Here is a 24,579-nt window from a genome sequence, read left to right on the forward strand (position 1 = left end):
AGAAAGAGAAGTTCAAAGGGAGGGAGGGTTAAGTTTAACTGGAATAGTTGGAGATGCTTCCTCAAGCATCAAGACTCGAATTGTGCACTGAAATACGGCTCAGTCTTGAAATGCATGAAGGAATAGGAGGGTCATTCCAGACAGACATAGCTGTGACAAAGCTAAAATAGTTCCCTGCAAACACATCTGGTGGACCTGGGTAAAGCAGGGCAAGGAGATTTGCTTAGGAATCATGATTGGAAACTAGGAGTCCAGATTGGGCAAGCCTTGAACATCAGGCTAAGAAGTCCCAGTTTCTCCTACAGTAGATGGGGAAGCACTAAACTTTTCTCAGCAACAGAGAAATGCATCCACAGTGGTGGACTGGGAAGGTTCAGAGGCAGGGAGATATGCTGCAGGGCTGGGAGGAGAAGTCATGGAGACAAGGAGACCAGAGTTTCCCCCACACAGTGGGCTGGGTCAGTGTGCTACTGTCCACTCTGATTTAATTCACTAGAGTTGAAATGGGACAGCTTCACACAGTGTACAAATCACATGCTCATTATTTGTCCACTGAATGGAAAAAAATGACTGATGGCGCGGGCCGTTTTAGGGTTACACGGCTGGACGGTAAGGCTGGGGAAGAGAATGGGCCAGGAGGCGGCCAAGCCTTCAGCAAGTGAATCTGTGGCACTAAAAACAGGGTTAAGCAGCCTTATAGGGTTTAAAATAAGGATTAAGGTCCTGGTAATGGGCAAAGCAGGTTGAGTCCTGGGCAGGGGTGAGGGCAAGGCTGAAGGAAATCAAGGCCAGAAATGGGGCAGCCCTAAGAAAGTTTACTTTATCCAGCAAAGGAAAAACTTAATTCTATGGAATTACTGGGGTCTTTCTTTACACTCGCTCCCCCTAGGGTGATTCTTCTAGGTATAAAACACAAAGGCCCATCAAGGTAGACAAACAGTACAGAGGAACTTGCTGTATGGCTGGAAAAGAAATCAATCACTGTTGAAAGAAACCAAGGCAGACGGTGCTACCAGATGAGCATCTATTACAGGCCAGGCACTATGCTTGGCACGTGGCATTTACTATCTCCTTAACCTTCAAAATAATTCTTCAGGTTGTTACTGTTATTAGAAAACAGGTTCAGAAAAGTTGTAAAGTAAACTGCCCAAGGAGAATAGATAATAAATGGTCACATCCAACCAAGGGAAGTTTTGAATCAGGAGCTTGCAAGGCGGTTTGGCAAAAAGACAGTGAGAAAAGCCCAAGCCTGCAGGTGTGAGTGATTAGACCTACACCAAGGGACAGTGGCAGGAGTGGAAGAAAGACACAGACATGAGTGACACTGCACAGCAGTAGTCAGGACTTGGTGGACAGACGTGGGGAAGGGTAAGCCTACCAGCCCAGGGGAGTGTTTCAAACACCTCCAGAAATAGAGGACTGCAAAGCAAGCCTGGGTTTTAGCCAAAGACAATGAACTGGGTTTTAGATGTGTTGAGCTGACGGGGGTCGATAGGCAGGGAACAGCTGGGTAAAGAAATCCTGACAGGTGGGTGGAATAAGAAACTGAAGTCCAGAAGAAAGGCTGAGCCCTAAGATGTGGCTTTGGAATCACTGGGCCATATGGCAGTTCAGCAGCATTTCTTCGGTTTCCTATGTGGGAGAGCACTGTCTATATTGGCTACAAGAGCAGACTGACATCTTGCCAACCTTCAGAAAACATGCAGGAATTCTCTCTGCCACCCACCAACATGACTAGCCCCAGAAACACACACACACACACACTCTTTCTCTCTCTCTCTCTTTAGATTTTTAAGTCAACGGCCCTACTACACAGACAAACTCGAAGCAAAATGGCATGTTATTTAGATTCAAATGTGCCAAGTTAAACTGCTGGGAAATCATGTGGGCTTTGACTTTTTAATGTTATTCAATTGATGTCATTAAAACAAAGGATTTCATCTTGTAATTATTCCCTTATAAGTTCTGCTGTCTGTCTGAAAAGAGGAAGAGCACTCATTTACGTCCCCAAGCCAACTTCTTTGGGGGAACATGAGATGGGTTAAAGACAGCACCAACCAAGTTTCACCACGCCCGTGGGGGGCAGAAGGAAGTGCACGTCGGGCATGAGTAAGGTCCTGCCCGTCAGCCGGAGCCCGGCCTCCACTGACTGCAGCCTGGCTGCTGCAGCCGTGAACACAGATCCTCTCTCCTCCCTCAGCGTGCCATGCTTAGCACCCTAACGCTTCATTAACATGCTAATGTGTGACGCTTATTTTGTCCAAGTACCACAGTATATGATTTTTAAAGACTATCAACCACAGCTAGAATGCAAGGATCCAAATGCTAACTCACCATTATTAATAGGAAAACAATACAATCTTCAAAAGGCCTTTATTCGTTTCTTTCTGTCATATGGCTTTCCCAGGTCAACCTTTCTTTCTGTGAGCATCAGCGAGAAAAGCAGCTGATTTCTCTGGATATATAAGCAAACTGTAACATTAATTCTACTAGGGGGGAATAATACACTAAATGCCAAGATGTCAGAGATAAATGGCTATTATGGGCATGGGTTGTTGGCAAAAGTGATGAACTAGGAATTAGAAAATCTGATTTCAATTTGAGGTTCTCTCACTGTCTTGCTCTGTAATCTTGAATGAGTCATTTACTCATCGGGGACTAGTATTCTTATTTATAGTATGTTGGGGTAACTAATATTAGCTCTAAAATTTCTTGCACAAATAACATACGCTCAAAGGACAGTATTAATGTAGCAACTGCTAACCCTTCCACTTCTGTAACTATTTTAGAATCATTTTATAGGTTATCTGTATTATCTAGCTCATCTCCTATTGACCCCAAGTGTTAACAAGAATACCTATACCTCTAGAGTAATTCAAACAGTAATAAGGTTAACAGAGATGACAGAATAAATGGAGAGACAGTGAAAGCTCCTGCATGGAACACCTTACTAAAAAGATGTTAGTTCTTCTGTTTTCAATTCAATACAATCCAAATTAAGATTTCAGTTGTATTTTAAGGAACTTAATAGATTTTTCAAAATTCACATGGAAAGATAAAGTTCATACATACTTTTGAAAATGAAAACCAATAAGGACTTAATTTGTTTAGACATCAATATATACAACCAAGCTTTATTAACAAAACAGCAGGAACTGTGGTTAAAAAATGAGACCAACAGAGCAAAAAGATGGTACCAACTTGTTGAGGAAACCAAGCACCCTATGGGAACATAGAACTGGATTGCTACACACACACACACACACACGGACTCCAAATGGTCTTTTATATTTAAAGACCTAAATGTAAAAGATGTAATATAATAGGTAATAAAAACAAGTTTTATAACAGAAGGAAAAAAATCATTTATTTCACAAAGCTTCTCAAGTAAAATATTGATACACTAAATTACATCAAAATTAAGATTTCTGTCCACCCAAAAAAAACCATAATGGACAAGTTCATAGAAAAATGACAGGCTAACAGAATACTTGTCTAAAACCTGCTGGAGACTATCTAGAATATACAAAGAACTTCTTAAGTCAATAGAAAAAAATAAATAAAAAACTTCCAGTGGACAAATATGCAATGAATGTGAAGGGGAATTTATAGAAGGAAAAACTCCAAAAGACAGCAAGCATATGAAAAGCTGATCATACTCATCAGTAGTAAGATAAACACAAAATAAAACAAAAAGATATTATTTTGTACCCATTAAATAAAAGTAAGAAAAATTAGAAAACTTAATGGCAAGCCTCGGCAAGAGTATGGCCATATAAACACTCATGTTGCTGGAGGAAGAGTGGACTGGTGAACCTTTCCGGTGGTAATATGAGAGTACTTGTGAAATTATACTGTTTGCAGTATTGGAGTTGTATCCATATGCCCTATGGTCCAGCAATTCTGTTAGTCTAGATCCTAAATAAATGGCCTTTGGTATTTTCCAACAGGGGGCATGTCTGAGGCTGTGCACAGCAGCCTTGCTCATGGTGAGAACATGGAAGTCCGTCCATGGCAGAGAATATAAATAGTGTTCTGGGGATACTATAACATACCACGAGCAGTTGGATGCAATGGAGATGTATATATGGCAATGTCATAGGCCTCAAAATATAATCCTGAGTGGAGAAAATAAAAAACAAAATAGGATATACAACTCTTACATAAATTAAAATGCAGGTATAATAAATCCAAAATATGAAATCGTGTATTTTATAAGAACATATTCACTGATACTCTGAAATTTTCACAGGTACTCTGAAAATTAGGTTCCTGAATGAATAGAATTGTGGGTAAAAGGGAGTGTCCGAACGCCAACAAGCACAGATGTGCACACACAAGCAGGGCCCCTAGGAAAATCCGTGTTTATATGTTCATGCATACATGTAGCTTCAAACAAAAGTTTTATAGAACAACACGTTCTTATTACAAGCAATGCACTCTGTTTACTTTTTCTATTTCCTTTCTTTAATGCTGATCTCCATTTATAAGGTGATTGTATAACCTACCAATGGGTTACAGCTTTCCACTTTTAAAACACCGATCTAGGCTGGAAGAATAACAGTGCCACGCCCTCATTAAAAATCCGATAACATCAAGGAGAACTGAGAAAAAGGCCCTGCGCGCCGCCTCCCAGGACGCATCCCCACGGCTCCCACCAGCCGGGCAGGGCAGGACAGGACTGTTCTGCTCCCGACTCCGCCCCAGCGGCGCTTTCGGAGAGTGAACTTTTCACCCCTTAGCCGGCTCTCGGACCAAGGCCAAAGCTGCAGCAGGAAATGATAGGCCACTTGCTAAGGCGCAGAGAGACTTTCAAACAGAAAGGAGCATTTTGAAACATTCCTTAAGCACCTTTGACTAACACGTAGACATAAGGAAATACGGTCTCTCTCCTGGAGATGGAAGGGTGGAAAATATGAAAAGGGTGGAAGTTCTAAGGAACAAAATAATGAAACCAAAAACCATGGAAACAGGAGATTACTCAGGCTTCACGAGAGCAGGAAGCTAGGCTCGAGTAGAGCAGAAGCTACAGAAGAGACTAGGAAAGTCCGCTGGCTCGTCCCAATCATCAGCTCAAGAAATAAAAATTAAAAGTAAACAAAAATTCCACATCAACTGAAAACTGTCTTTTGAGGTCCTTCTTATATCAGAAGCTCTTACCAAAAAAACACATTAATTGGGCCAATACAGAAAATAGTCATTTAAAAGTATTTAAGCCCGGCCGGGCGTGGCTCAGCGGTTGAGCATGGACCTAGGATCCAGGCGATCGGGGTTCGATTCCCGGTCAGGGCACATGCCCGGGTTGCGGGCTCGATCAATGACTCTCTCATCATTGAGGTTTCTATCTCTCTCTCTCTCTCTCTCTCCTTTCCCCTCTCTGAAATCAATAAAGATATATTTAAAAAATAATAATAATGATAAATAAATAAATGTATTTAAATAGAGTTAGGCCCTTCTGGGAAAAATGAAATGAAAAAATACAATAAAGAGCAGGGCACTGAACTCTGTACCTTTACAGCTATGCCCAAGTAGAGAGATGAGACTGTGGGTAAGTTTAGGGACAGAACATCACTCCCTCTCTCCACAGGCATCGGTCAGCCGCACTCCACGGCCCCCATCACACCACGGGAAGCAGTGTTCCCTGGAGGGTGGCTTTAGTGAAGGGCTAGCCAGGAGCTGGTTGCAGGAGCTCGGGTTTGAAGGAGGTATCTCTGCCTAGGGCTATAATCAACTCATAAAACAGAATTAAGCTAGGTGTTATTTAAAATAAAACAAAATTCTAAAACTTACTAGGTTACGTAGAATCCATATAACAAAAGGCACCTGGAGAAGAAACATAATTTGTAGAATGAGAGGAATAACTTCTGGACTACCAGGTAGAAAAACAGGAGAGAGAGATGAGCTGGCTGCACAAGCAAGGCAAGGGGAAAGGGGAGGCGAGCCAATATGCTATGGAGCAGGTACGTTAAGAAGAGATGAACACAGGGGAACCATGAAGTTGTTTTAGCATATTACCAACGACTGGTCCTTCAACTCACAGGTATTCACAAAGTGCAAAAGTACACGTACCACGTTAAAGATAATGATCTGCTACTTCCCATTTTGATGAAAACATAGTAAAAGACCAATAGTGGAAACTAGCATTTACTGAAAAGGCTCTTTAGCACACACAACTGCCAGTCCTTACGACAATTCTGCAAGGGAAGCGATATCGCCTTTTATAGATGAAGAAACAGACCATCAGAGAGGCCAAGGAAAGTCCTCAGGGTGCCACAGGAATGAGTTACTGGCAGGGCCAAGACTGAACCCAGGGTGTTTCTTACTTCAAAATGTCTTAACATTAAGTGTGCCGATCCTCAAAAAGTGTATTTAATTGCAGATCAAATAAGTGAGAACTAAAGAATTTTTCCTATTTAGAAAGAGTAGAATGGTTTAAGTTCTGGAAATTTCCTAGTTTACTATGGTTATTCAAGATACTATCATAGGGGAAGCTAGGCGAAGGCTACATGGGAATTCTATTATTTTTGCACTTCCTTGTGACCTAAACTCATTCTTAAAGAAATTTTTTAAAAATAATAGGAGTACACTTTTTAGAAGGTTACCTCACTCTTTTCCCTTTGGAGATATATATTAAGAGATATATTTTAAACATATCTCTCTCTCTCAAATATATATAAATATATATAAATATATATAAGTATATATAAATATATAAATATATATTTGAAACATATAGGAGATAAATATATATTTCTTCTGAAGACATATAGATATTATGCATTTTTATAAAGGCTAATTTTCTCAGTTGTCTTCAGTGACCTAAATAGCACAAGAAAAAAATAATGGCTCCCCTTCTACTCCCAATTTTAATAAACTTTCATTAAATACATACTACTACATGGTACTGTACTATTTTGGCTATACAAGCTTATCTTCTCCAACACTCAAGGTTTTTCACTTTTTACTTTGTTCACCATGTTTACGTATGGAAATATATTTAAATTGAACATCGTGAGAATAAAATGTCCAGCTAATAGTCAACAGATTGTTTGATAAGAAAATCTACCTTTTTTCTAAGAATTTTTGAGCCACTTTTTTCCCAGTAAATAAGATAATTTTGAAATAGCTACCATTGTTGAGTGATTTCTATGTGTCCTTAAATTCATTCATTATCCCAACCCTAGAAAATAAAAATTAATATGTCCATTTTTACATATAAGGAAAGCTAGGCAGATTAACTTTCAGAAGTCATGCACCTAATTCAGTGATAAAAATGTGTATTCAAGCTTAGACCTACATGACACCGAAGATATTACCCCTTTCACTATCTTTGCTCGTCCCCACTTTCATTTCTATACTTAAAACACATCCACTGCGTTATTTACTAACCTCCCCTTGATAGTAAAATGTCCTAAGTACATTTAGACCTTTTTTTAAAAAAGCCTCAATCTTCATTCCTGGCTCCTATCTGAAGTTCAAGTTTATTACTGAAGCTGAAGAAAGGTCTTTTAAGTATGAAAGAAATGCAAGTGGTATTCCAAGTTACAATATGTGTGTGCTCGAGTGGGAAACATGAGAAGAGCATCTGCCAAATTCATTTTGGCCTCATTTGATACTATCTCACTGATCTAAGGCCAACTTACATTTGTTTCTCTCTCTCTCTTTCCCTCCTCCATTTCCTCTTCATTCCAGCAGCATACAGAAACCATAGCAAAGAAGCTGAATAGAGTTTCCAAAAATACACTGAAAACACTATCAAATAAAGGAATGGCTATCTAGTCCAAGGATAACCTCATTTCAACTAAGAATAACCCAAAACACTAAAATAAAACAAATCTTTATGGGATCATAAACAACTGGAAATGAAATTACTTAAATATTGATTTGAAAGAAAAAGATTTTGGGGGAGAAATTCTCAGAAGAACTAATTTAATGTCTTTTAATTTGTATTCATGCACAGGGCTTTATAATTTAGTATGAGTCAACATTCAAAGTGTACTTTTTAATTCAAACTTTTTTAAAGTCTTTAATTATGTTTCATTCTACTTCTAGCTTTTAACCCCAGCACTGATCCCTATCTGTTCAACTCAGATGCTAATGAATCTCAGATTTCTGATACTTGTAACTAAACTCCATCAGAATTGAGCACTAGTTTTGAAGGTCTACAAATCTCATGATACTCTCATTCACTTCTATCTACATTTGCAATTGTTTTAGTCTAGTGTATGTAACTGGTAGTATTTTCTTTAAAGGACAGTCAGTCTCAGTCAGTTATGCTTTTTAAAATGGTCAAAGTAAAAGTGACTAGTAGATTTATATTTTTAAAGCCACCTAGGTGCTTTTTCCCCTTACGGAGCTACTCTGTGGTATCCTCAGTTCTTTCCTTCCAACTTCTTGGTAAATTAAGGAACTATACTGTATTAGCACAACAGTAAAGAAAAAAATAACTTTCTAGATAACCAATCAAACATACAGGCTAAAAAATCCTATCTTCTCTCCCAGACCACTAAGTATCAGCTAACAAATACAGAAATACCAAGGAATATTTCCACTTGCCCCACTCCCCCCCAAAAAAGATAAACCTCAAGAACTGTGTCGGGCACGTGTTAATCCTGGGATACACCACAGAAAATAATATTTTACTCCTCTCACTAATACGTTCACATGTAATGGAGGAGATAAAGTTAACAGACAATTATAGTTCAGTGTGAGGAGGATCCAAGGATAAGCACAGGGTGCTATGGAAATATACAGGAGGGATTTTCAACACCCCCCGAAGAGGGGAGAGGTCAGGAGTGTTCAGGAGAGTTCCCCAAAGGAAGTGATGCCTGAAAGAGAATACGAGGGAAGTATCCACTTTGCATCTGCTAAGATTGCTTTAATAAACAAGACTGACGACAAGGGCTGGGGAAGATGTGGAACACTAGAGCCCCCATACTTTCCTAGAGGGAATGTAAAACGATTCAGCCACTTTGGAAATCAATTGAACAGTTCCTTCCAAATGTTAAGCATAGAATTACCCTACGACCCGGTTATTTCACTCCAAGATATACACCCAAGAGAACTGAAAACATACATCCACCCAAAACCTTGCACAGGAATGCTAATAGTAGTATTATTGAAAATAACCAAAAAGTAGAAACAACCCAGATGTCCATCAATTGATGAACGAATAAACAAGATGTGCTACATTCCAAAATGGAGTATTATTTGGTCATAAAAAAAGAATGAAGAACTGATACCTATTAAAAGGATGTATGAAGCCCGGCCGGGTGTGGCTCAGCGGTTGAGCGTCAACCTGGGATCCAGGCAATCTGGGTTCGATTCCCGGTCAGGGCACATGCCCGGGTTGTGGGCTCGATCAATGACTCTCTCATCATTGATGTTTCTATCTCTCTCTCCCTTTCCTTTCCTCTCTCTGAAATCAATAAAGATATATTTAAATAAATAAATAAATAAATAAATAAATAAATAAATAAATAAATAAATAAATAAATAAATAAATAAAATAAAAGGATGTATGAACATGGCTGATCCTTGAAAACATTACACTAACTGAAAGGCAGCAGACACAAAAGTCCACAAGTTGTATGATTCCATTTATATGAAATGTCCAGAATAAGCAAATGTGTAGAAGACAGAAAGTAGATTAGTGGTTTCCAGAGGCCGGGAGAAGAGGGGGATGGGGAGTGACCATAAATGGGTAAGGGGTCTCGTCGTGTGGTGATGAAGATACTCTGGAATGACATCATGGTGAGAGTCTGGCAATGCTGTGAATATCCTACTACTGAATTGTCGCTTCAAAATGGACAATTTGAAACAAATGCATTATATCTCATCTAAAAAAAGAGAAAAAAGAAATGTTGAGCAGATGAAAAGAAAGATGGAAAGTGTGACAAGAATGGTAGATAATGAAGAGAAAGTGGAGGCTGATATGGATTCCAGAGCACAGAAAAAGGGAACTGAGGGGGACTGAGGGGGACTGAGGGGAGTGGCCCACCTTCCATCAGGGCCCAGGCCCAGAGGGCGGGAGCAGCCTGCTTGTGTGGCTGTAGAGGCAGAAGCTAAGGGTGTTGGTGTCTAACGCTTCTCTCCTGACCATGAGATAAATCAGCAGCAAGTGGGCAGGGCAGGAAGTTTGAGGTGAATGGAAGTTAAGAACGACCTCTATAGAGAAGAGATGACTGGAAAGAAAGCCAGTTATTGAACGTTTTCCAAATTTGGTTTTAAAAAAATTCCATGTTTAACATTACAAAATAGTCGACTTAGGCACCACATGGGCAGAAGAGATGTTCCCTCTATCAAGCCTCCGGGATCCCTGGACTAGTGTGAGAGGCTCTCATTTCTCTCCCTGCTGCATCTCCAAGGCTTTCCTAGCCAGCTTATCACTCCTGTAAGGCCTGCAGTAAGCAGCTTCTTGGTTTAATTTGTAGTTTCCTCGTACTTATATTATTCCAACAACTAGGTACTGTAGACTTCAAAAATTGATAGAAAGATGTCTTTTATGAAGCTGTTCATCACTTTAAGGGAAAACAAGTTTTTCTCTTTGTTCGTTGTATCTTTATTTTTAAATTGGTTTTCGTAATTTTTTCAACATTAAAAAACCAAAATCTAATTTGGTATGTTCTCGATCAAACATGTTTTTATTTTCCATGCTTTGAAATAAATAAGATTAGCTTACCTTCATTGGTAATGTTGATGTCAAGTCAGACACTGAACATTTTGTCTAAAATGTCCAAATCAAGATCTAGATCTCCATGGAATATGAAAACGGAATGATGCCACCAGATGATCGTACCTATGGACAGAAGCCAATGACTTATCAGCACACTGTGTGAAGGAAATAAAAAAAGGTGTTGTGTGGTTACTACTGGGTCATGGAAATGTCCCAAGTCTTCAAAAAGTACTAAAGTGTTTGATTTCCACTTATTAGACAAATATATACTAGTTATGATTCTTTTTTAAGTTTCCTATGTAGCAGGTACTATTGCACATGTAACCTCATTGGTTTCTTCTTCCAACACTATTTTACAGATGAAAAGAAATGTAGCAACTCATACATACGAGAGCCAGGATTTGAATGCAGGGATTTTGGTTGCATGTTCTGAGTTCTTAATCATTACAGAGAATGCCTTGACATATGTCCAGATACAATACTCCGAAGACTCTTAAAGCTGAGATGTATGAGGAATTCTAGTTGTTTTATTCCCCTTTGGTTGCTAGTATTTCTCAAAATATATGTGTGATCCAAAATTCGAAATATTCCATGTTAGGATGATGTAGAGAAAAGAGACTAAATTAAGGGGAGGGAACCTGGTTTAATTTTTAAAAACGACAACTAATGGGCTATGTGTTATGTTTCTCAAGATCAGCTATGCCCGAGTTTGCTCAGCTAGTTGACCACTAATGTGTGTATAGTTCTAAAATTCCAAATCAATGAAAAAAGAAAGCATATATTTTGTGAAGCCCTCACCTCTTCTATTGCCAGTATGTTTTCTTCTCTGATTAGTCACCCATTATCCATCCCTGTAGGCACTGCTCAAACCAGCATTATTAGGTTAATAGACAATTCAGTTTTTTCAAATTATTTTCGGAAAAGAGAGTATAAATAAGTAAAAATGCATAATGCTTAACACTATTAAGGATTATATATTATACGCCATGTACTTGACCAAAAACCCTTTGGGGACAGGGAGTTCTTAAGAGCCCGGAGCAGGTGGCAGGATGCTGAATACATCATGGACAACACTGCCTAGCAGTACAGCCCCCTCCCTTCGGGGATATTCTATGTGAGCTGGCTCCATTTGGTGAATAAATTTACTTACATTTGCAAATATGTAAACATGTTGAGATTCAATATGTGAACTTGAAATAAGACCTGCAGTCATTTTATTTCCTAGGTCTTTCTGCCAAAGTAAACATTTTTCTTTGGATCTTGATTCTCTGATTCTCCAATCTTGTTTTCTTTGTCTTTTGCTTTGATCCTGTCTTTATTTCCACTTTCCTTCCTGAACATTTAAAATGTGTGGCCTCCGCCTTATAAAACAGTAAAAAAAAAAGTCCTAAGGTATGCTTAAGGGTAGGGGTTGGCTTTGGGGATCAGGGAAGCATCATAAAGGATCAGTACAAGATGCTAGCATCCACCTATGTGAGGGGGGAACAAATTTTCAACTACTAAATGGCATTTCCTTTACCTAGCTTCTCTAGTCTTTACATAAATTATAGATATTGTTGGTAGCAGCATCCACAGTGACAACCATAATAATAAACACTTGCCTAGCATTTACTCTACACTAAATACCCTCTAAGCACTTTACTGGTAATAGCACTTACAATAACTCCATGACATAGGTCCTATTATTAGCTATTTTACCAACAAGATAAGAAACGGAGAGGTTAGTTCACTTGCTCAGTTTAACACATCTAGTAACTGGCAGAGGCAGGACTTGAGCCCAGGTTGTATGAATCCAGAATTGTCACTCATAATCCCACTAATCTAAAATGCCTCACCATTATTATGATTTTCATAGTGTTGACTCTAAAACACCCTAACGTTCCGATTTTTGTCTCAAAGTTCAGTGAATTTGTGTAGTTGTACAAACCATAACACATGCCCACAAAGGCCCTGATTTCATGTAACTATATTCTTCTACACAATAATTTCACAAAAATCCAAAACTAAAAGTCTGATTTAGTGGTTAAAATCCATTAAGATTTGTATACAAATAAAATATAAAATAAAACAGATTTCAGAAACTATTTCTTTTAACTTTGTAGAATAGAGTAAAACACTAAAAGTTAAGCCTTCCTGTGCTAATATTTATTTAACTTATTTCATAAGAATTTCAAACTTGCAGAATAGTTGTAGGAACTGCTCAAAAAACTTCCATATTCTCCTCACCCAGAGATTCTATTCAGGCTGAGCCAACCACTTGAATAATGGCCTTTCTAGCCAAAGCATCAGGTCCAGGATGACGTTTTGTGCTTAGTTGTCCTCTCTCTTCAGTCTCATTGTATCTGCTGCAAGGCCCAGCTCTCCCTTGACCTTCACTGTGCTCACATTATTGAAGACTGCTGGTTACTTATTTTGCAGAACGCCTCCCCACTGGTACTAGAGTCAGGTTTTCTCATGAGAAAATTCAAGGATTACATTTTGGGGAACTAATGCTGTGTTGTTCTGATTACATCCCATCAAGTGACACATGATGTCAGTTTGTCACATCACTGGTGACAGTAACTTTGATCACTTACTTGACTAGGGTTGAGTCTTCCAAGTTTCTCCAGAAGAGTTACTGTATTGCCCTCGATAATAAGGATTTGTGGACAGATACTCTGCGATTACACAAATACCCTGATCTTCATCTAACTTCCACTCACTAGTTTTAACATCCGCTGATGTTTCTTACCTGAATTTTGATGATGATCGCTAAATCACCATCTTTCTAATCTCAAGTCTTTCTATTTTTCAGACAGCATCTTATTTTAAGGAAAAACCTCCGCTTTCCCCCACTTATTCATGTATTTTTTTATATATCAGTATGGCCCCATGGTGCCTGGTTTGTTTTAGTGGCTATAATCTACAATAATATTATTGTTTTGATGCTCAAATATTCCCAGGTTTGCCTAGTGGGAATTCCTTCAAGCTGGCTGCTGTGTCTTTTTGGCATCTTCCCATTATTCTTTGAAAACATCTACATTTTCTTGCACAACAAGATATTCAAAACTCATTTTGCACCTTCCCTCCCAAAGTCCTAGAACCAGACATTTTTTCCAAGGATCTATGGTCCCTGTTAGCAAAGACTGGTATTTAGAGTCTAAGATCTGGACAATAAATGTGCTTATATTCACTGGGATGTCACTACATCCTGGCCCTTTCAGTGAGCAGAGTTAGTAAATAGACACATTTAATTTGTGTATGTATGTATGTGTATATATATATATATATATATGTACATATTCACATATATGTACACATATACTATAATATCTGTTTCTATACTGAAAATTCTATTTATAAAATTTTACATATGAAAATTCTTCAGTTCACACCAATATCTCAAATTCCAGTTCACAGCACAGGGTCCACTCTAGCTTTCTCCCTTTTCATATTTGTAACTGTCTTCTGACAGCCTGAAGTCTGGTTCCCATTACCTTCAATATATTTACTCATTGGCCTCACTGGGCCTCCTCGCTCAGACCTGCCTAATGGCTTTTTGACTAAATTATTTAAAAAGAAAGAAATTAAGGAAGCAAGGAGGGATGGCTGGCAATGACAAGTTTTCGAGATTTAGTAACCTGATAAAAACATAGCCTAGGCCCTAAGACTAAATATATCAACACAGCACCTCGTTTCCTTGCCATTGGGGAAACAGAGTTTAAAGCTGGTTTCCAATGGCTTCTCATTCGTCTTTCAATGTGTGTAAGATATACAATTATTCCTATGTTTACAAGAATTGAAGTGTAAATATTATTATTATATTATTGAGTAATAAAAATTTCAAGAAGGTGCAACTTTTTCAAAGCACATAGCAGAAATTCTAATATATCCTCACTGAACACCCCACCCTCTTAGAGTTAAGAAGGGAAAAGTGGGGCCCAGAAAGGTCACAGGACTTACTCAAGGTCACAGAGCCAATGAGCACCAAGGCACAATCCCACCGTTAGGTTCCCGATTTTGAAATGTCCTCCAAATAACTAACGTCCATTTTAAGATACGTCCACTGAGAACCATGGGGTACTGTGAGGCCCCGTGAGAAGAATGTATATCCGTGAACGCAGCAAGCCCCCTTTGAAAAATCAGAAAGGAACAGTCTCTTCCATAAGAACATCAACAAAACACTCAAATGCTCAACTGAAAACAGAGCTCACATACCCAGGAACTGCTCCTTATGCTAATATTCCGAAATTCCTCCAAGTCACCCTAAGCAGCGTCAATCACCCCAGTCCCGCAGTGTGAACAACTGCAACCCAGGGCCAACAGGGCCACGCACCCCCGGCAGGCCGGGAAGATTAAGACAGTGCTTACAAAAGTATTATGCAAATGAGGCTGGACTCTCCTGTCCTAAGTGGCTCTTTTTCCCTTGATGTAAATAGTTTCTGTCAAAAAGCTGATGAAACCAACTCTGTGCAACAAGGTCTCAGCTCTGGCGCGAAGCTCCCACGAAGCACGACACTAAGCAGGTCATTCCAACTTCTGGTGGCCTAGTTTCGTGCTCCTCCTCCGTAAAACGGAGATGACAGCCCCGCGTCCTCAGAGCTGGCATGCAAATGAGGTGAGGAAGGAGTATGTAAAGTGCTGAACACGAAGCCTGGCTCCAGTGCTCAGTTAACAAACGACAGCTCTCCCATTGTCACCACCCCGTCACGGCCCCGCCACCACGCTCTCCACCACCAGAGCCCAAGCCCTTGCTTTCGGGCCTTAATGTTGCTGGAGACTCTCACTGCCGGCGGGAATTGAAAGCTGTTTGAAATTTGCTATGGTCGTAAATAAAACAGAGCTCATTTTATATTTGCAAGAGGACATTTAGGCAACTCCTAAATCACTTCATTGTTTTTCTGGATTTGGCTTCACACAATCCTTAAGGATGGATCCCAGTTTCTAGCTCCCCCCCCCCCCCAAGACACTGGACATGGTCAGTTTACCCACATATCTTGGGTCAGAAGTTGTCGTTTATCTTATGTGATGTGATACTCCAATGCTGCACCACACAGGGCTAATGAAGGGTGAAATTTCAGACTAGGGTAAGAAAAAAGTGAAAGAAATGAGATGATTTTATGGAAAGGCGGCAAAAAAACCCGATAAAACCCTTAAAAGATTTAAAGAGGATTAGGGACAGAAACAGTCTTCAAGCCAGGCCCAAAAATGGTGGCTCTCTTTCCTTAGTATGTGACTCCTGGCCAACTAAGCTGTTTTATTACTTAAAGCTTAGCTTTCTTTAACTGTGGGGGTTTTTTCCCTTCTCCAGAAAAAAAAAAAAAAAAAAAAAAATCTAGTGTTCAATGAAATACCAGGTGCACTGTGGCTTTCACTCGTTTAAAAGAAAAAAACCCCTGTTGTCGCTCATAGGCTTCAGCCTAGCCTGTCAAGCAGGAATTAAAATCTCTTTAGAAACAAGCTTTGCATGGTTCATGTATCAGGCTGACATGAGCTGGATCAGCTTACAGAAGGGGCCTGAGATAAGACGGCCCAAAAACGTTAGAAGGAAGCAGCCCCCAGAAAAATGTAGGACTTCTTTTCTCATCTGCGCCACCTTCATTCTCTCCCTCTCTCCCCCCTTTTGTAAAAATCGGTGCAATGTGCAACCCAGATGAAAGAGTAATTTCTTTCCCTTTACTAATGACAGCACTAGATTCTGAAATTAGCCCATCAGGAACTAATGTCTACCCCCCATTTCTAAAGATCTATTTTTCTTAAAAAATCGTGAAATGAAAAACATCAGTGGCAAAGCCCACTACTAGGGCTTTGATTTCATTAGGTCCGAAGGTACAAAGCCTGCAGAGCGAGAAAGTTGGGTTTATCTTAAAAGAATACATTAAATATTAGCTGAAAATTGGTTGTAAATGGGGCCACTTAAGCCTCCATGGAAAGGAATTGCAGAGGCTTGGGATTAAAATTGCAGGAAGCCAAAAAGAAAATTGAGGACCAGGAAATGATGACTGATGGGCTTGGTGCTATTATCTCCGAGAATACTAAGGACACTGAAGCTTGGGGGAAAATTACATAGGTGACCTTGAGAACGAGCCCAGCCCGAGAAGGCAGCTGGGTGTAGCTTCCTGCGGGGACGGAGGTGGAGCGAGCGGAATTTCTCCTCTCTAAATGGATGAAGATGTTTCAGATAAGCAGTTTTGATTTCCTTTTAGCATGCGGAGCTGCGAGCTGCACCTCCAAGAATAAATGTCATGTCGGCCTTGTAAAAGGCTCCGTCTTCGGCACCCGTAGTTTGAAACCCTTAAATGGCCCTAGAGGATTTCATGACTTTGGGACACAGGAGATTGGAGATTAAAAATGGACTCTGCTGACTAAATTACTGTACCGGTTTTTTGTCTCCCTCCCCTGTCACCGCACACAGAACGGGAAGCCCTGAGCCATTAAGGAGACTCAATCTAAGCTTCCTGAAGCTGCTTCAAAATGATTACTCGGAGCAGATCCTGCAGCCCAGGCGATGTAACGGCTGCAAATTCTCACTTCTACACTTAACTTTCCAAAGGTGCATTTGCTGAAGCATTCCTTCCCATCAGTGGCTCTTAAACTGGTTAATTTCAAGACCTCTTTATTAATCTTACCAATTACTGTGGACTCTAAAGAGCTTTTTCTTTTTCTTACATGTAGGTTATATCTATGAATATCTACCATGTTACAACTTAAAACTAATCATTAATATTTATTAATTCATTAAAATATGCTCTAGAAACCCATTAGTAGTAACATAAATGTTAAGTTTTTATAAATAATGCTTAGCTTTTCCCAAACATGTAGTGAGAATAGTGCCCTGTTTTTACATCGTTGCAGTTTTTCATGCCTGGCTTAATAGAAGACAGCTGGAGTCTCCTATCTGCTGCATTCAATCAGTTGTGATATTTTGGTTAAAGTACATAAAGACAACCCATTCTTACATAGATACGCAGTTGGAAAATGGAGGGATAATATTATATAGCCTTTTCAGATAATTTTGGATATTTTTTTCCTTGATAATATACCCAAACCCAACAACTGTAGTTTTTATAGGACTCTAAATCCACAGTGAACTTTTCCTACTCTGATATATTAAAATCCATTGACCTATTTAGCAATTGATCTTTCCCCATGTGCAGTTCTGTAGCATCAATCACTGGTCATTTAGAAAAAAAATGATTCACTGAGTTAGGCAGAGGCTCCAAATGTACAATGGAAACTTCATGGTACACATGTGAGAGAAATAAGGTAAAAACTGCAAACAACATCTTAATATTATTATAAGTATATATCGGACCTTGTAGATCCACTAAAATGTCATAGGAACTTCAGGGGCCTGTGAACCAAACTTTGAGAACAACTGCTTTAGGTTATCAAGGCACCTGAAAATAGTGACTTGAGAATGGGGAGCAATTTGCCAGGTCATTGAAGGATCCTTTTAGGGGCCAGTTAACATAAAAAAAAAAAAAAAAGTGTCTCCAAGTTGACTTTTCACCTGGAATTGGTAAACAACAAAAAAAAAAATACAAAAAAAAGTCTATATATGAGCGTTTTATGTAGTTTCTCAGCTGTATGCTAGAAACTGGAAAGGACACACACCAATGGATCTGACACTGCCCTCCACTACAAAAGTGCCTGCGTCTAAGTAATAACTACGTCTCAAGTTGAAATCCAGATATGAAAAAAATGTTTTATGGCTAACAAGCCAGAATCATTTACTATTGATTTTTCCCCCCTTTGTGAAATTTGGAGGTTTAGTGATTCCTTCAAGATTACTTGTTAGTGGCCCAACTGCTACTAAGAAAATTTTAGACTTGAAGTCACTAGCTCCTAATAACCTACATTCTCAATTGCCAGCTGGCTGCTGGGGCAGGGACCTTAACTGTTCTATTCAATACTGTATCCCCAGTCCCACCACCTACTCAACGCTCAATAAATATTTGTGAGATAAATGAATGACATCGCCTGTGTTTGAATACCATTCAATATTTTAATGGCAAATATGACACTGTGTGTATCACATGGAAGCAATGAATAAGAAATGCAGCATCGATAATTCTACAGGATAATGGCATTTTAATGGATGAGAAAAAGTAGATGAAATTTTTATCTGTAAGTTAAGTCTGCTTTAATAAAAAACTTTAATTCATAAGAATATTTTTAGTGAACACCTCATGAAATTCAGATTTCAAATTCAGACTCAAACAGTTTTTAATTCAATGATATGCAGAAGTAGCTGAATAAAAATTAATTCCTGCTGTAGACAAGCTATTATTTCAATGCAATCTGATACTTTTTTTCAATTTTTAAAATTTTTTTTAATTTTTAAAATTATTGATTTTAGAGAGAGGAAGTTAGAGAAAGGGAGGAGGAGAAGGGGGAGGAAGAGAGGGAGAAGGCGGGAGAGGGAGAGGGAGAGGGAGAGGGAGAGGGAGAGGGAGAGGGAGAGGGAGAGGGAGAGGGAGAGGGAGAGGGAGAGGGAGAGGGAGAGGGAGAGGGAGAGACAGACAGACAGACCAACATCAATTTGTTGTTCCAGTTATTTATGCATTCAGTGGTTGATGCTTGTACGTTCCCTGACCAAAGATTGAACACACAATCTTGATGTATCGGACGATGCTCTAACCAACTGAGCTACCAGGCCAGGGTCAATCTGATACTCTTTTAAGGAGAAAATTAATTTTCTTCTAATGCTTTAAAAACCAAAATTTTGGGCAAAAGCTGGGCACAAAATAATACCAGGGCTGAAATACTCACGCGTGTGTATTTGCATGTATACAGATGAACATGTCATTGACGTTCTCACTGACCTGAATTATAGCTGCATAAATGGTTCCCCTATTCTTTAACTCATAATGGAAGAAAGGAACAAAGTATAGAGAGGAGACAGACAGCTGGCCTTACAGTGCTCCAATATTTCAGGAGTTTTGATAATTTGGATTATGTAGGTTGGCGGGTTTGTTTTTTTTTTTATACAGTCCTGCTTGGGGAAAGAAAGTGGCCCCTTTGGTAAACAGAAGTGACTGTTTGTGCAGTAGAATTGATTATCTGTTCAAGATGGCTTATGCTTCAGGACTATAAAAAATTGCAGGTGGCTTTGGTTACAAGAGGGGCTATCAGTCATCCTGAACTATTGACACATTTTTATGTACTATAGTCTCAAATCACTCACTAAGGTTACCTATTCATCCATGAAATCTAAATTTGGAGGCCTACCTGAGAGAGAAGGAGAGATTTAAACTGAAAAGTCTACTCTCCCTAGTCTTTTAGCAACATCACATTTTAAAGCTATTTGGAAGGGCAAGGCTAAGTTCCCTTAAGCTCACCACCCCCGGGTACCACTGGTGTCCAGCTACCACCTTTGGTCAAATGATAACAGAGAGCTATGAGTCCTGGGGATTGGGAAGAGCTACTTAAACTCTTTTCACGGCTTTGATTTATAATTGGTCATGATCCAATAAAAATTAGAGTCAATATTTATTTTTCTTCAACAGTGTGCTTGTCACTGGACAAATTGCAGATAAAATCAATTCCAGCCTGGTCCCAGGAGCTTAAAAATTATTAAGCACATGCTAACCTTCCTGCATTATTAGAGATAGTCAAATAACTAAAAAGAGCTGAGAGAGACTCTCCAAGAGATGGATGAAAATGCTGCAGCAATGGCCCTGAATAAGTTCCCTACCACGAGGCGAACCTGCCGGGAAGGTCTGACTGCCAGCTAATGACCACAGCGCCATAATTTTTAAGCACATAATGCTGGATTTGAGATGAGGTGGCAAGTTGTTTTTACTGGCATTTCTTTCCCAATATAAAACTTCTCAACCTAGATCTAAGTGAATGAATTCTGGTACACCTTCGTTCCATAGCTCCGCTCTTAAATTCCAAGCTCTGTGCAGTCCCATTTTTGTCTACTGCCCAAAACTAGCAGTCATTTCCCGGGACTCTATTATATTCAACTCCACAGACCAAATGAGTCATTCAGTGAAGTGTTTCCTCTCCTTCTCTCCCTTCTACTGTCCAATATTTGGGCATTTTATAGTTCATCAGAACCTTTACCAAGCAGAACCTTAACAAGCAAATATTTGGACAAAAAGTGATACACGCAATTGTCAAAGAAAAAGGAAGTTAACAGAGAATGAGGACCCATAGACATGTAATAGCTTCATAGAGCAGGTTTCGTTGATTTTCTCTTTCTTGGTTATTTTTGTTTCAAAATACACAGTTTGTGAAGCTGACTACTAATTTACAGAGTAGTGACAGGTGAAATATACTAAAGCCCATGCAGACATTTTTTTTAAGACAAAAAGGATCACCACTAACAATCCTGCCATTTACAGTTGGCTTCCATTCTGGGTTGCTGTGCACTTGGTTCATTTATACGTATTTCTGCAACTAGCCCCGTGATTTCCCATTTGTTTATTCACTTATTCAGTATGTAATACACATTAGATAACAGCAATAAAATAAATCAACACCCTTGCACCCAAAAAGCTCAATGCAGTGCTTGGTAAATACAGGAGCAGACAAAAATAGGCTCACAGATGTTGAGTAAGCAAAACAGTTTATTCTTGTATTATTAATTACTGTATTATTATTATTATTAATCTACTTTTGCCCACTTTACATATTCTCCCAAAAAAGGTGGTGTTTGGGGGGTGGGAGGTTAGTTTGTTCGTTTTACAGAACATAGAAGGAAAGGAAGGAAGGAAAGAAAAAGAGAATCACACCACTGTATTGGAAGTACAGCCTTCATGGCAAGCTGCGACAGGAGGGAAGAGCCACATCCTAGGGCAGGAGGAGCAGTGAGGGGTGGCAGGAAAGGCCTGGCTGAGAGCAGGCACTGAATGGAGTCTTAAGGGACAGGAGGCGTCCACCTGGTGTGTTAGGAGAGTAGGAATGCAAAGGACAGAGGAGGAAAGAGCAGTAAGCGGGAACTTCTGTCCCCAGGCTTGAAAGCTTCTTTATGACTTGTCTCTCTTTCGCCTTTCACATCTTCGCAGTCACCAAGTCCTGACCTTTCTAGCTTTGAAATCGCACACCAGCCTCATCCTCTCTTCCTGCTGGTTCCACTGCAGTAGCCCCAGCTGTTTCCCATGCTCTCTTCTCTCCACCTCCCATCCAGCCTCTCATCCATCCCTTACTGCCTACAAAAGCTTTCAAAAAAATGCACTTTTTGGCCAGTTGTGTTGAAGTTGAAATGCTCAAGCACTCCGTTTCAGTTCTAGGCATCGATCTCACAATCAACCTCATGCCTCACCACTTGACTTCATTTGAGGCAGTGGCTTCAACACCTGACATATGGACAAGACTGTAAAATGGGATCACAATGTAACTATCTTAAAGGATTTAAAGATTAAATGAGAATGTTATATACAAACAAAGCACTGTGCCTCACACTTTGTAAGCCCTCAATAAATAGGACTTGGGGGGAGGGCAGGGGAAGGAAAAAGAGAGCTGCATTACTTTGGGCTCTCCCCCAACACTGCCCGGCCTCCTTCCCTTCTCTACTCATCCTTAACATGTCCAATAATAGTTTCACTCTGCAATAGTAACTCCCCGCTTCTGGGAGCACAATTCAATACTAATTTTCTTTATTTAGTATTGACCCTGCCAAACCTCAATTCTCCTCATAATATAGTCCCTTTCTTTAAAGCAGAACCACCTTCTTGTAAGTTTCCTCAAGAAAAAATGATCACTCCCTTCTCATTCCACAATCAGTGGGTCACCAAGACTTGTAAAATTCTCATCTTCTAAATTCCTTTCAAATACTCCCTTCACTCCATCCCCATTTTCCAAAATATTCATTTCACTAACTAGAGATAAATTAATATAGACCCAATTTAATGTTTGACTTCATATGGCTGCTGTAAAGATTAAATGAGATAACAAGCAAAATTTATAAACTCTACCTTTAAATGCTAACATATGACACTGTGATGCTTTTATTATGGCCACAGAAAAAATTTCCAATAACTTGACCAAAAACCTCTAATAGGCAAGGGCAGCCAGGTTAATGGCAAGTCAGCATTTGGAATTGTTGGAACACAGTATCAAGGTGTCAAAACACCTAGAATTAGACCACCTTAAAAAAGTACTTGAACTTCTCCTTCAATATAATAAACTAGATTAGATCAGACCAACTTTCTCAACATGGAACCAAATAACCAGGGGAAAACATTAGTAACACAGCCTCTGTTTGAAGGGAGTAGAGGACTACGAAGGCACAAAGATTTGAAGGGCCATGACTGGAGTTCTGGGAGCCTGACACTGACCTCCTGTTTTAACACCTTTGCAGATTCTACTGTAAGCAGTCAAAAGGCCAAGAAGTTGCAGTCTCAGAGGTGGGCAAGTAAAAACTGAAGGTCATGGCCTGCTAAGGAAAAGGGCTCCTGGTAACAACACAGGATTCCAAAGGGCTGAACCAAAGGAGTAAGCATAATAAATCAGACATTGAGCAACCTCACGAAGGCCATAGACTACATCTGGAATAGTCTAATCCCTGCCTGTATTAGGGTTGCTACAGCAGGAGGAGATATCCAGGTTAAAGCATAGAGAGAAAAAGGAAAAGCAACATAGGAAACCCAGGTTAACATATATGGAATTAGAATCCCAGAAGAAGTGAGGAGAGAATAGGGTAAAAGCAATATCTAAAGAGATAATGGCTGAGAATTTTCCAAAGTTAATCAAAGAAATCAAGCCACAGATTCAAGATGTGCTACAAACCTTGAGTTAGGTAAATCCAAGGAAATGCACACCTTGACCATTAGAGTAAAACTGCTGAAAACCAAAGACAAAAATGAAACCTTCCAACTGCTGGAAAACAAAGACAAAGCGAACACTATTAAAGCCTCGGGGGTGGGGGTTTAATAGGTGGGGAAAGGATACTTTCAAATGACAAAAATAAGACCAACAGACTCCCAACACAATCGTGGTAAACCAGAAGACATGGTATCAGAAATGATATCTTTAATGCACTGAAAGAAAATAACTTCCAAGAATTCTGTAACCAGTGAAAACACCCTTCAGAAACACAGCCCTATAAATAAAATCTGAGGGATCTTATCACCAGAACACCTGAACTAATGAAATCCTAAAGGGAGCTCTCAGGCAGAAGGAAAATAATCCCAGATGAAAGCTTGGTGCACAATGCTTCCCAATGAGTATTTAAGTAGATCTGAAAATATCAGATTAAAGATCTGAAGATTGAAGAGTATCTTTAGTCTTTGCTTGATCCGTCCTGTTCAAAAATTATTCCCATGACTTGAATGGCATTAAAATACAGAAAATATGAAATTGCAATTATTATTTAAAATTCAAAAGTACGTCCCCATAGACCACAAAAACTAACCAATCCACCTTTACAGAAATGCTCTATGACTTGGAGCTCTATATTCACCTGTACTTGCCCTTAGAATAGCTTACATTTCCATCCCATCATTGCCAAACCAACAAAATCTCTGTTCTGACCTCACGACTTATGTTAAGTTCCCCTAACAAGCTTGATCACCTATTATGTGCCTACTTTTGTCGATTTTGTATGTGGCACTGTGTTAGTTTCTAGAGCAGAAAAGATAGAGGATACCCATTGTCTGGTGTAGAGGTTATCTGGTTATATCCCTGACTGCACACAACTGAATATATTCATCATTCTTCTAAAAGGAAAAATGCTGAAATCACCCTTGATGGCCATTTGGTTTTTGTTGGGTTTCTTTAACTTATCACTACACCATAATCTCCCTGAGACTCTTGCACCAGTGATCTGCACATCGTTTAGCACAGTGTTCTGCACACCAGAGCCTTTACATAAATATCCATTGAATTATATCTTGACGAGAGAGCAATGGGCCCCAACTGACATAATGGAGTTTAGTAAAAACAAGCAGAAAACCCTCCATTTAAGATTTTAA

General features: G+C 39.4%; 1 long non-coding RNA gene across 17 annotated transcripts in view; it reads right to left on the reverse strand.

Moving 5' to 3' along the window:
- LOC107533702 (uncharacterized) overlaps positions 1-24,579 on the reverse strand; it is a 351,294-nt gene that overhangs the window by 111,003 nt on the left and 215,712 nt on the right. For 16 of the 17 annotated variants that reach the window (XR_015715046.1, XR_015715050.1, XR_001602887.2 and 13 more), the window contains exon 3: positions 10,682-10,798. This is a non-coding gene — a long non-coding RNA (uncharacterized LOC107533702). Of the gene's footprint in view, positions 1-10,681; positions 10,831-24,579 lie in introns of all 17 variants that reach the window. The other variant, XR_015715057.1, reaches the window with a different exon arrangement.

This window comes from Miniopterus natalensis, chromosome 9 (genome assembly GCF_054644295.1).
Source record: "Miniopterus natalensis isolate mMinNat1 chromosome 9, mMinNat1.hap1, whole genome shotgun sequence".
In the NCBI taxonomy this organism is placed as follows: Eukaryota; Metazoa; Chordata; class Mammalia; order Chiroptera; family Miniopteridae; genus Miniopterus; species Miniopterus natalensis.